The following is a 14,254-nucleotide window of genomic DNA, read 5'->3' on the forward strand; positions in this document are numbered from 1 at the left end:
TTATATTGCTGCCCAAAAAGCAATACTAATCTACAACTTAAATATCTCATTTTCTAATCCAAGTCCTTTAGCACCAGCTGGTTTAATTCGACCACATTTCATTACCCTTACATTACTTTTGTTGAGATTCATCTTATTACATCTTTCCAAGATATTCTCCAGTCCACTGAACTGTCCATTCCATGCTCTTTGCTATCTCAGACGGGCTTACAATGTCATCGGCAAAACTCAGAAATTTTATTTGTTCTCCTCGTACATTAATTCCCCCTCTAAAATTCTCATTAGTTTCCTTTACTGCTTGCTGAGCGTACAGAGTGAATAATGAGTGGGATGCACTACCACCCCGTTTCATTCACTTCTCAACTACTGCTTCCTCTATATGTCCTTCGACTATTAAAATGTTCAAATACTGAAAATAAGTGTAAAATAAGCGTTCAGTGTTCCGTCCCGAAGCCGCATTCGAAGAAAATTTAGATGCAACATTTGTGATGGCCTAATATTATGCTAGGAACATGGCGTCAGATTTCAAATACCTGGGCGTCACGACACAAACAAGTGTAAGATCTTTGTCTGAAAACGCAGCAAAGAAAGCAACGCAAACAATAATGGCTATTCACGAAATGGATCACGTTAGATCCCTCAGCCTAGAGGCAGCAATGGCGCTATTCAGAACCGAAATCTCGCCAACACAGAGGTAACATATAGAAATTATCGGATTACGTCTCACAGTGAAAAACCTAGCACCACTAAAAAGAGTAAAGGTAAAATATATGAAGAAGACGACCGGAGTGTTCAAAACAATATGAAACAGGCTCTTATATACGTTGGCGAGGGAATCCATACTCCTTCAAAACCTGATTCTACCATCTGAAAAGACACTATTAAAAGTATTGAAGGAAAAAAGAGAATACATGCCTCCAGACTTTAACGGCACAAGTTCCATGATTCACCGAACAAGGACAAGTAAAACTTCTAGATGAGATACGGCATTACCAGAATGGAAGTCATTGTTTCCACAACCTCACCTGCAACAATGCACATGTCATGATCCAAACGCAACGTGTGAATGTGTAGTGCGTAACCGAATATGTGAACGTTACCATCTAAAAATAAAACTGCACAAAGAGGACAGGAGCAGTAAGTGACAATGGAGACCACAATATGTAAAATTTCTACTTTCTAAACTTGTACAACTATTAAGGTACTGTTGTTATTATCGTTACTATTACGCTAGAACCGCAGTTTTGGAAGAATTAAGTTTACTAAATTGAATTATGTCTTGATCTTCCTCTATGTTTTCGGCATTGACTTCTTTGTCACTCTGAAAACAAAAACGGAGCACAATAAAAAACAATGTAGAGTAATGAAATTTCGGGAATACATGTCTCTAGGTAACATTCTTAAGAGATTACCATTGTAACATCACAGGTTAACGTAAGCGCGAGATTCGCCATTGCAAATGTGAAATCTTGGTACATTAATAGCCGGAGTAACCGCCAGAATGTTGAATACAAGCATACAATTGGGCATGTATTGTGTTATACGTGTACCGGATGTTAGTTTGTGGAATGGAGTTCCATGCCTGTTGCACTTGGTCGAACAAAACAGGGACTGTTAACTCTGCCTGCAGATGGCGATGTTATGTCGTCCGATGATGTACGATATTTGCTAGACTGGGGACATATCTGGTGCTCGAGCAGGCCAAGACAACATGCCAATATTAAGTAGAGCATCTGGATTACAGCAGCTCTATGTGGGCGAGCGTCATCCCGTTGCAAAACACCCATTGGAAGGCTGTTCATGAAAGTACAGCAGGTCGAATCACCAAGCTGACCAACAAATTTGCAGTTGGGGTGCGTGAAATAACCGCGAGAGTGCACCTGCTGTCATACGAAATCGCACTCCAGACAGTAACTCCATGGTAGCTCCAGTGTGTCTAGCGCACAGACAGGTTGGTTGCGAGCTCTCAACTGGCCCTTCTTCTAACAACACACGGCCATCAGTAGCACCGAGGCAGAACCAGATTTCATCAGAAAACACAACAGACCTCCACCGTAACCTCCAATGAGCTCTCGTTTGACGACAGTGAAGTGGTGGTTTGGGGTCAGTGGAATGAACGCTACACGGCGTCTGGCTCGGAGCTCTCCTTGAAGTAACTGATTTGTAACACTGTTCAAATGGCTCTCAGCACTATGGGACTTCACATCTGAGGTCATCAGTCCCCTAGACCTTAGAACTACTTAAACTTAACTAACCTAAGTACCCCCCCCCCCCCAATGAACCATGGACCTTGCCGTAGGTGTGGAGGCTTGCGTGCCTCAGCGATACAGATGGCCGTACCGTAGCTGCAACCACAACGGAGGGGAATCTGTTGAGAGGCCAGACAAACATTTGGTTCCTGAAGAGGGGCAGCAGCCTTTTCAGTAGTTGCAGGGGCAACAGTCTAGATGATTGACTGATCTGGCCTTGCAACATTAATCAAAAGGGCCTTGCTGTGCTGGTACTGCGAACGGCTGAAAGCAAGGGGAAACTACAGCCGTAATTTTTCCCGAGGACATGCAGCTTTACTGTATGATTAAATGATGATTGGGACCTCTTGGGTAAAATTTTCCGGAGGTAAAATAGTCCCCCATTCGGTTCTCCGGGCGGGGACTACTCAGGAGGACGTCGTTATCAGAAGAAAGAAAACTGGCGTTCTACGGATCGGAGTGTGGAATGTCAGATCCCTTAATCGGGCAGGTAGGTTAGAAAATTTAAAAAGTGAAATGGATATGTTAAAGTTAGATATAGTGCGAATTAGTGAAGTTCGGTGGCAGGAGGAACAAGACTTTTAGTTAGGTGAATACAGGGTTATAAATACAAAATCAAATAGGGGTAATGCAGGAGTAGGTTTAATAATGAATTAAAAAATAGGAGTGCGGGTAAGCTACTACAAACAGCATAGTGAACGCATTATTGTGGCCAAGATAGACACAAAGCCCATGCCTACTACAGTAGTAAAAGTTTATATGCCAACTAGCTCTGCAGAAGACGAAGAAATTGAAGAAATGTATGATGAGATAAAAGAAATTATTCAGGTAGTGAAGGGAGACGAAAATTTAATAGTCATGGGTGACTGGAATTCGTCAGTAGGAAAAGGGAGAGAAGGAAACATAGCAGGTGATTATGGATTGGGGCTAAGAAATGAAAGAGAACGCCGTCTGGTAGAACTTTGCACAGAGCATAACTTAATCATAGCTAACACTTGGTTCAAGAATCATAAAAGAAGGTTGTATACATGGAAGAATCCTGGAGATAATAAAAGGTATCAGATAGATTATATAGTGGTAAGACAGAGATTTAGGAACCAGGTTTTAAACTGTAAGACATTTCCAGGGGCAGATGCGGACTCTGACCACAATCTATTGGTTATGACCTTTAGGTTAAAACTGAAGAAACTGCAAAAAGGTGGGAATTTAAGGACATGGGCTCTGGATAAGCTGAAAGAATCAGAGGTTGTACAGAGTTTCAAGGAGAGAATAATACAACAATTGACAGAAATGGGGGAAAGAAACACAGTAGAAGAAGAATGGGTAGCTCTGTGGGATGAAGTAGAGAAGGCAGCAGAGGATAAAGTAGGTAAAAAGACAAGGGCTGCTAGAAATCCTTGGGTAACAGAAGAAATATTGAATTTAATTGACGGAAGGAGAAAATATAAAAATGCAGTAAATGAAGCAGGCAAAAAGGAATACAAACGTCTCAAAAATGAGATCGACAGGAAGTGCAAAATGGCTAAGCAGGGATGGCTAGAGGACAAATGTAAGGATGTACAGGCTTATCTCACTAGGGGTAAGATAGATACTGCCTACAGGAAAATTAAAGAGACCTTTGGAGAGAAGAGAACCACGTGTATGAACATCAAAAGCTCAGATGGAAACCCAGTTCTAAGCAAAGAAGGGAGGGCAGAAAGGTGGAAGGAGTATATAGAAGGTTTATACAAGGGCGATGTACTTGAGGACAATATTATGGAAATGGAAGAGGATGAAGATGAAGACGAAATGGGAGATAAGATACTGCGTGAAGACTTTGACAGAGCACTGAAAGACCTGAGTCGAAACAAGGCCCCGGGAGTAGACAACATTCCATTAGAACTACTGACGGCCTTGGGAGAGCCAGTCCTGACATAACTGTACCATCTGGTGAGCAAGATGTACGATACAGGCGAAATACCCTCAGACTTCAAGAAGAATATTATAATTCCAATCCCAAAGAAAGCAGGTGTTGACAAATGTGAAAATTACCGAACTATCAGTTTAATACGTCACAGCTACAAAATACTAACACGTATTATTTACAGACGAATGGGAAAACTCGTAGAAGCCGGCCTCGGGGAAGATCAGATTTCCGTAGAAATACTGGAACACGTGAGGCAATACTGATCTTACGACTTACCTTAGAAATAAGATTAAGGAAAGGCAAACCTACGTTTCTAGCATTTGTAGACTTAGAGAAAGCCTTTGACAATGTTGACTGGAATATTCTCTTTCAAATTCTGAAGGTGGCATGGGTAAAATACAGGGAGCGAAAGGCTATTTACAATTTGTATAGAAACCAGATGGCAGTTATTTGAAACGAGGGGCATGAAAGGGAAGCAGTGGTTGGGAAAGGAGTGAGACAGGGTTGTAGCGTCTCCCCGATGTTATTCAATCTGTATATTGAGTAAGCAGTAAAGGAAACAAAAGAAAAATTCGGCGTAGGTATTAAAATTCATGGAGAAGAAGTAAAAACTTTGAGGTACGCCGATGACATTGTAATTCTGTCAGAGACGGCAAAGGACTTGGAAGAGCATTTGAAAGGAATGGGCAGTGTCTTGAAAGGAGGATATAAGATGAACATCAACAAAAGCAAAACGAGGAAAATGGAATGTAGTCAAATTAAATCAGGTGATGCTGAGGGAATTAGATTAGGAAATGAGACACTTAAAGTAGTAAAGGAGTTTTGCTATTTAGGAAGTAAAATAACTGATGATGGTCGAAGTAGAGAGGATATAAAATGTAGACTGGCAATGGCAAGGAAAGCGTTTCTGAAAAAGAGAAATTTGTTAACATCGAATATAGATTTATGTATCAGGAAGTCGTTTCTGAAAGTATTTGTATGGATTGTAGCCATGTATGGAAGTGAAACATGGACGATAACTAGTTCGGACAAGAAGAGAATATAAGCTTTCGAAATGTGGTGCTACAGAAGAATGCTGAAGATAAGGTGGATAGATCACGTAAATAATGAGGAGGTATTGAATAGGATTGGGGAGAGGAGAAGTTTCTGGCACAACTTGACTAGAAGAAGGGATCGGTTGGTAGGACATGTTTTGAGACATCAAGGGATCACAAATTTAGCATTGGAGGCCAGCGTGGAGGGTAAAAATCGTAGAGGGAGTCCAAGAGATGAACACACTAAGCAGATTCAGAAGGATGTAGGCTGCAGTAAGTACTAGGAGATGAAGAAGCTTGCACAGGATAGAGTTGCATGGAGAGCTGCATGAAACCAGTCTCAGGACTGAAGACAACAACAACAACCTAAGGATCACACACATCCATGCCCGAGGCAGGATTCGAAACTGCGACCGTAGCAGTCGCGCGGTTGTAGCACTGTGGTGGCAACTGCTGCTCAGATTGCCGCTGCAGATGCAGTACGATGCGCCACAGCCATACGGCGAACACAGTGGTCTTCCCTCTGGGTAGCGCCACGTGGCCGTCCGGAGCCGGCCTTCTTGCGACCGCTCGTTCTCGTGACCACCGCTACCACCAATCATGTACAGTGGCTGTATTTCTCCCAAGTGTTCCTAAAATTTCGCTGAAGGAACATAATCTTTCTCGTAGCCCTATTACACGACATAGTTCGCTAGCGCCACTCTTAAGCGACGCTCTTAATTTGAATAGACGCCATCTTTCATATGTAGAAACACGCCTACCAACTTTCGTTTATGTGGTGTTGCGTTACACACACACACTCACACACGCATATATGTGGTCCATTGATCGTGATCGGGCCAAATATCTCACGAAATAAGCGTCAAACGAAAAAACTTAAAAGAACGAAACGTGTCTAGCTTGAAGGGGGAAACCAGATAGCGCTATGGCTGGTCCGCCAGATGCCACTGCCATAGGTCAAACTGATATCAACTGCGTTTTTTTTATAATAGGAACCCCCATTTTTTATTACATATTCGTGTGGTACGTAAAGAAATATGAATGTTTTAGTTGGACCACTTTTTTCGCTTTGTGATTTATGGTGCTATAACATCTAAAACAATTTTAGACGAACAGTTGGTAACAGGTAGGTTTCTTAAATTAAAATACAGAACGTAGGTACGTTTGAACATTTTATTTCGGTTGTTCCAATGTGATACATGTAGCTTTGTGAACTTATCATGCTGTTACAGCGTGATTACCTGTAAATACAAATTAATGCAATAAATGCTCAAAATTATGTCCGTCAGCCTCAATTCATTTGGCAATAAGTGTAACGAAATTCCTCTCGACAGCGAGTAGTTCGCCTTCCGTAATGTTCGCACATGCATTTACAATGCGATGACGCATGTTGTCATGCGTTGTCGGTGGATCACGATATCAAATATCCTTCAACTTTCCCCGCAGAAAGAAATCCGGGGACGTCAGATCCGGTGAAGGTGCGGGCCATTTTATGGTGCTTCGACGACCAATCCACCTGTCATGAAATATGCTATTCAATACCGCTTCAACCACACGCGAGCTATGTGCCGGCAATCCATCACGTAGGAAATCAGCATACATTGCACCATATAGACTGCCATCGATAAAACGGGGGCGAATTATCCTTACTCCCATAATGCCGCACCATAAATTAACCGGCTGAGGTCGCTGGCGTTCCACTTGTCGCAGCCGTCGTGGATTTTCCGTAGCCCAGTAGTGCATATTATGCCGGTTTACGTTACCGCTGTTCGTGAATGACGCTTCGTCGCTAAATAGAACGCGTGCAAAAAATCTGTCATCGTCCCGTAATTTCTCTTGTGCCCAGTGACAGAACTGTACACGACGTTCAAAGTCGTCGCCATGCAACTCCTGGTGCATAGAAATATGGTACTTGTGCAATCGATGTTTATGTAACATTCTCAACACCGACGTTTTTGAGATTTCCGATTCTCGCATAATTTGACTGCTACTGATGTGCGAATTAGCCGCGACAGCAGCTAAAACATCTACTTGGGCATCATCATTTGATGCAGGTCGTGGTTGACGTTTCACATGTGGCTGAACACTTCCTGTTTCCTTAAATAAGGAAACAATCTGGCGAACGGTCCGGACACTTGCATGATATCGTCCAGAATACCAAGCAGCACACATAGCACACGCCCGTTAGGCATTTTGATCACAATAGCTAACATCAACACGATATCGACCTTTTCTGCAATTGGTAAACGGTCCGTTTTAACACGGGTAATGTATCGCGAAGCAAATACCGTCCGCAATAGCGGAATTTTACGTGATACCACTTACTTATACGTTTGCCATCTATCACAAAGCGAAAAAAGTGGTCCTACTAATTAAAAAAACACATTTGTTATCCGTTTGACCTATGGCAGCGCCATCTAACGCGCCAACCATAGCGCCATCTGGTGTGCCCCTTCAAGCTAGACGAGTTTCGTTCTTTGTAGTTTTTTCGTTTGATGCTTATTTCGTGAGATATTTGGCCCGATATACTATGTATACTATGTCATCAAAAGTATCCGGACACCTGGCTGAAAATGACTTACAAGTACGTGGCGCCCTCCATCGGTAATGCTGGAATTCAAATGGTGTTGGCCCACTCTTAGCCTTGATGACAGCTTCCACTCTCGCAGACATACGTTCAGTCAGGTGATGGAAGGTTTGTTGGTGAATGGCAGCCCATTCTTTACGAAGTGTTGCACTGAGGAGACAAGTGTAATCGGCTGGCTCTTCTACAGCAGAATCCATTATCCGAGAATAACTAACATCGCGGAAAGAGTTGCTGGATATGTTAACGGGAAGCCCAGAGTTAGACACTCCTTCAACGTCGTGGTTGTCATTCGAAATTGACAAGGAGGATAGGGGAAAGAACTGATTTTGGCCCTGATACAATAAGAATCCCGAAATTCGCCTCAGTAATTTAGCGGCACACAGACCCAGAGGGGAATTTGAGCTCCGTTGTTCCCGAGTTAGAAGCCAGTGCCTTTACAACTGCAGCGCCGCGTTCAGAGGAAACGGATAACACAGCAGGGCCTCTTGCATTCGCACACGTGTTAGCCACATCCTTTTTATCCTAGCAGCTTCCAGTAATGGAATTGCGTTAATTTTGTAAGGCCGTAGAGGAGCACTTAGTTTAGCCAACTCAATTAAGGTTGCTCTTCAGGAGGGGGCAAGGGGTGGGAAGGGAGTCGTTCTTTTGGTAAAAGAAACCAAATTACAAGTAGGACAGGCCAGAGGAAAGAAGGCAGTACTACTACATGGGCTTGGACAACTGCTCGTTTTGGAAACATCGGAAGTAAAGCCGTTGACAGTAAAAATTATGTCGCATCCAACTGAGAGGGAATAAACGGAACATTGACAAGTTACAGGAACGGAGAACTAAGAAACTCTGCTACATTTGTAACACTGACTGCAAAATGAAGCAAAATGTAATACAATTGTCACTGTTTCAAGTCTGAGCAAGTGGCAAGAGATATCACGAAGCGCAATTAATAACGGCGGAATTCATAGTGTATGGAAATTTCTGGACAATGGTGTATGTAAAATGCGCTTTTCCAGATTCACGTGACCAATAATATACGCATGCTTTTGCCGTAGGGAGATTATTCGTCGTATGTTGCAGGAAAATTACATCGGATAATACGTCTTCTCACTCTTAATGGGTCTCTATTTCATAATCAAATTATTGTGAAAAATGTGTGGAAAACGATTCCTAGCTGCAAATAAGGATGATGAGAAAGAGGACATCGGGGAATTTGTACACCGTAAAAACAACTTTACAAACAATTTCCTTGCATCTGCTTACAAGGTGGAATAGTTGTGCGATTATTTGTAACGGAAAGTTTGAACATGGATGACTAATTATTCGGTTAACAGTTACCAAAATTGAAAAATTGTGGCATATATGCGGGCCTGCCGTCTGAGGTGGCCGAGCGGTTCTGGGCGCTACAGTCTGGCACAGCGCGACCGCTACGGTCGCAGGTTCGAATCCTGCCTCGGGCATGGACGTGTAAGATGTCCTTAGGTTAGTTAGGTTTGAGTAGTTCTAAGTTCTAGGAGACTGATGACCTCAGAATTTATGTCCCATAGTGCTAAGAACCATTTGAACCATTTGAACAAAACCTGAAGAAAATGTTGTGGAAGGGGAAAAGGAAGTGGATGAGCTAGCCGATATTATGCAACGTGAAAAATTTTACAGTGCACAGAAAGAGGTAAGTCCAAAGAAGGCGCCTACAGAAGACTGGACTAGGAGACTAGGAGACTGATGACCTCAGAATTTATGTCCCATGGTGCTAAGAACCATTTGAACAAAACCAGAAGAAAATGTTGTGGAAGGGGAAAAGGAAGTGAATGAGCTAGCCGATATTATGCAACGTGAAAAATTTTACAGTGCACAGAAAGAGGTAAGTCCAAAGAAGGTGCCTACAGAAGACAACATACTCTTATACATATACAAGGGCCTGATGGATAGTAATTCCTCCGAATTTTTTATTCTGTTGTCAATATCGGTTGAGCTATTACATGTCATGCGTATTACTTTGTTGGCTTTTCAGCTTTAGTGACGCAAGAGGGCTCCGATTTGTAGCATGTAACAGGGCGGTGTGTAACGTAACATTGTCGGTGCGTGAGAAACAGCATCCTGTAATCGAAAGCACGAATTCGAAGAGTTTGTCCACACCTGGAGCGTCCTCTTCTTCAACATGGCACTGCGAGACCACACACGAGCGCTGCCACATCTGCAACAATCCACGCCTTGTGTTCTCTGTCATTCTCCATACAGTCCCGACTTGGCCCCATCCAATTTCCATCTGTTTCCAAACCTTAGAGAACACCTTCGAGGAATTCTCTTGATAGTGCTCAAGCGGTGCAAGCAGAGGCGAGGTTGTGGCTTTGTCAACAAAGTCAAACACTGTACAGTGATGGAATCAACAAACTGCTCTCGGTAGGAGAGTGTGTTCATCGCCGGGGTGATTATGTTAAGAAGTAAATAAGTTGACACGAAGAATAAAGACGTAGAATTTTTATTAAAAAAGCTTTAAGAGCTTTCACATAAAAAATTCGGAGGCATTACTTATCAGCACCTCCTGGATTGTCTTCAAATTTATTTACCTTGTATAGTCCTCCTAAATGCTACTTCCAACTTTTTAGCCTTCCACTGCTTACTCACTAAGCTCTTAATATTCATACAACTGCTTCTCTGTTCTCCAAAGGTCCCATTAACTTTACTCTAGGCAGAATCTATCTTTCCCATAGTCATGAATGCTTGAACAGATTTTCTTTCCTCCTCTAGCCAATGTTACTTCGCCATTTTGCACACACTTACAGAATTATTCCACGTGTCCTCGTATATAAGTTATATGAGACAAGAAACTCCCTCAAAATTCAACCAGAATTTATAAATTCCAGTTGCAAACAAGAAGGCGCTGGAAGGTGTGAATACTACCGATCCATCACCTAAATGATTCATGCTTGCAAAATATAGACTAGAAAAACTGGTAGAAACGAACCTCGGGGAAATTCAATAGGCCCTACGTCCTCCGGAAGCTACTAACCTTACAACTTACCTTAGACGAAATGGGAAACTACGTTTACAGCAATTGTAGATTTGGAGAAAGCTTTTGCCAACGCTGAATGGAATACGCTCTTTGTATTCTGAAGATATTAGCAATAAGGTACGGGGAGCAAAAGGTTATTCACACCTTGAGCAAAACCCAGAAATCAGTTATAAGAGTCGGTGGACAGAGAAGGAAAACAGTAGTTGAGAAGAGAGTGAGACAAGATTAGAATCTATGATTCAATCTGTAAGAAGTAAAGGCAACCAAGGAGAAATTTGGAAAGAGAATTAAAGTTCAAGGAGGAAAATTAAAACTCTGATGTTTGTGGATAACTATCTAATAGTGTCAGAGATGGCAAAGGACTTGGAAGATCAGATGAACTGAATGAATAGTGTCTCGAAAAGAGATTATAAGACGAATATCAATAAAAGAAAAACAAGGGAACTTGAAAGCAATCGAATTAAAACAGGTGCTGCTGAATCTAGTAGATGCGTTTTGCTATTTGGAGAATAAAGAAACTCATGATAGCCGCAGTAAATAAGATATAAAAAGCAGACTGGCTATAAAAGGAAAAAGAATTTTGAAAAAAAGGAATTTGTTAACATTTAATATAAAATTAAAAATTAGGAATTCTTTACTGAGGATATTTGTCTGGAGTGAAACGTGGATGATAAACAGCTCGGATAAGAAGAGTGCACATGCTTTTAAAATGTTGTGCTACAGAATAATGTTGAAGAGAAGATGGGTAAATCTAATCACTAAGGAGTTACTAAATGTAATCGGGGAAAAAGAAATTTGTGGCACAAACTGGCTAAACGAATGGATCAGTTGATAGCAGTCGTCAGATCGGTAATATAAGGAAGTTTCGGAAGGGGGGGAGCGCAAATACACTCCTGGAAATTGAAATAAGAACACCGTGAATTCATTGTCCCAGGAAGGGGAAACTTTATTGACACATTCCTGGGGTCAGATACATCACATGATAACACTGACAGAACCACAGGCACATAGAAACAGGCAACAGAGCATGCACAATGTCGGCACTAGTACAGTGTATATCCACCTTTCGCAGCAATGCAGGCTGCTATTCTCCCATGGAGACGATCGTAGAGATGCTGGATGTAGCCCTGTGGAACGGCTTGCCATGCCATTTCCACCTGGCGCCTCAGTTGGATCAGCGTTCGTGCTGGACGTGCAGACCGCGTGAGGCGACGCTTCATCCAGTCCCAAACATGCTCAATGGGGGACAGATCCGGAGATCTTGCTGGCCAGGGTAGTTGACTTACACCTTCTAGAGCACGTTGGGTGGCACGGGATACATGCGGACGTGCATTGTCCTGTTGGAACAGCAAGTTCCCTTGCCGGTCTAGGAATGGTAGAACGATGGGTTCGATGACGGTTTGGATGTACCGTGCACTATTCAGTGTCCCCTCGACGATCACCAGAGGTGTACGGCCAGTGTAGGAGATCGCTCCCCACACCATGATGCCGGGTGTTGGCCCTGTGTGCCTAGGTCGTATGCAGTCCTGATTGTGGCGCTCACCTGCACGGCGCCAAACACGCATACGACCATCATTGGCACCAAGGCAGAAGCGACTCTCATCGCTGAAGACGACACGTCTCCATTCGTCCCTCCATTCACGCCTGTCGCGACACCACTGGAGGCGGGCTGCACGATGTTGGGGCGTGAGCGGAAGACGGCCTAACGGTGTGCGGGACCGTAGCCCAGCTTCATGGAGACGATTGCGAATCGTCCTCGCCGATACCCCAGGAGCAACAGTGTCCCTAATTTGCTGGGAAGTGGCGGTGCGGTCCCCTACGGCACTGAGTAGGATCCTACGGTCTTGGCGAGCATCCGTGCGTCGCTGCGGTCCGGTCCCAGGTCGACGGGCAAGTGCACCTTCCTCCGACCACTGGCGACAACATCGATGTACCGTGGAGACCTCACGCCCCACGTGTTGAGCAATTCGGCGGTACGTCCACCCGGCCTCCCGCATGCCCACTATACGCCCTCGCTCAAAGTCCGTCAACTGCACATACGGTTCACGTCCACGCTGTCGCGGCATGCTACCAGTGTTAAAGACTGCGATGGAGCTCCGTATGCCACGGCAAACTGGCTGACACTGACGGCGGCGGTGCACAAATGCTGCGCAGCTAGCGCCATTCGACGGCCAACACCGCGGTTCCTGGTGTGTCCGCTGTGCCGTGCGTGTGATCATTGCTTGTACAGCCCTCCCGCAGTGTCCGCAGCAAGTATGGTGGGTCTGACACACCGGTGTCAATGTGTTCTTTTTTCCATTTCCAGGAGTGTATTATAGACGCTGGAAGAGGGTTCCCTCGAATGTAGGTTGCAGTAGTTGCGCACAGATGAAGATGTCTGGATGGGACAGACTAGCGCGGAGAGTTGCATCAAACCATCAGATCACAGCAACAGAAACAGCGTCATCTGTTTAAGAAACAGCTTTAACAAACAGTACAAACAATGATGTGGTAGAGGGACTCTATGTGGGAAACGACATTCAGTTGTATGTGCACGTCACAACCTTTCGAAAAGTCAATAGTGACGTCTCCACAATGAAATTTTCACACTGCAGCGGAGTGTGCGCTGGAATAGTTGTGCGATTATTTGTGCGCTAAACATGTGTGCCGAACCGAGACTCGAACTCGGGACCTTTGCCTTTCGCGGGCAAGCGATGTACCGACTGAGTTACCTAAGCACGATTCACGACCCGTTCTCACAGCTTTAATTATGCCGGTATCTCGTCTCCTACCTTCCAAACTCCACAGAAGATTCGCAGGAGAGCTTATGTAGGAAGGTAGCAGACGAGGTACTGGTAGAATTAAAGCAGTGAGAATGGGTCGTGAGTGGTGCTTGGGTAGCTCAGTCGGTAGAGCACTTGCCCGCGAAAGGCAAAGGTCCCGAGTTCGAGTCTCGGTCCGGCAAACAGTTTTAATCTGCCAGGAAGTTTCAAGTCAATAATGATTCAGTAACTTGATGCATTCTCGGATGCAACGTTAGTGGCGATACTAGTGGGCTATTAGTATTTCCGTTTACGTGCTCTTGCGCACTTTGCTGATTGCGCTACCACTAATACGAAAATAATATGCGATTTCTGATCTTAAATCAAAAGCGAAATTTGGGTAAATTTCCATACAAAGAACTTTATTTATCGCTATCCCATGTCCAATTTATGAAAAACAATGTTGTGTGGAGAGCAGCTGACAGATTATAGTAGTTACCTCTGCAGTTGACTTTGATCCTACCCTTTTAGAGCGTTAGATGTTCGTGCATGTATAGAAGACTAGGTAGATACAACGCCTGCAGAGAGGCCGCTAGTGTTACAGTCTACAACCTCCTCCTCCAGATAAGCATAGTTTACAGCCTGTTCGTTTAAGCAGCTTGTAAGGTGTGAGGCAAATCAAACACCTTCCATGAAAACCCTGACATGATAGCAAATCCGACAGTATGTCACA

At 43.8% G+C, this 14,254-nt stretch overlaps 1 non-coding gene across 1 annotated transcript; it reads left to right on the forward strand.

Annotated features, from left to right (window-relative positions):
* The first annotated feature begins 13,649 nt into the window (after nt 1-13,649).
* Trnas-cga (transfer RNA serine (anticodon CGA)) lies at nt 13,650-13,724 on the forward strand. The gene has a single exon. It is a non-coding gene; the product is annotated as a tRNA-Ser (tRNA).
* Nucleotides 13,725-14,254: the final 530 nt, after the last annotated feature.

Source organism: Schistocerca gregaria, chromosome 6 (assembly GCF_023897955.1).
Source record: "Schistocerca gregaria isolate iqSchGreg1 chromosome 6, iqSchGreg1.2, whole genome shotgun sequence".
Classification (NCBI taxonomy): domain Eukaryota; kingdom Metazoa; phylum Arthropoda; class Insecta; order Orthoptera; family Acrididae; genus Schistocerca; species Schistocerca gregaria.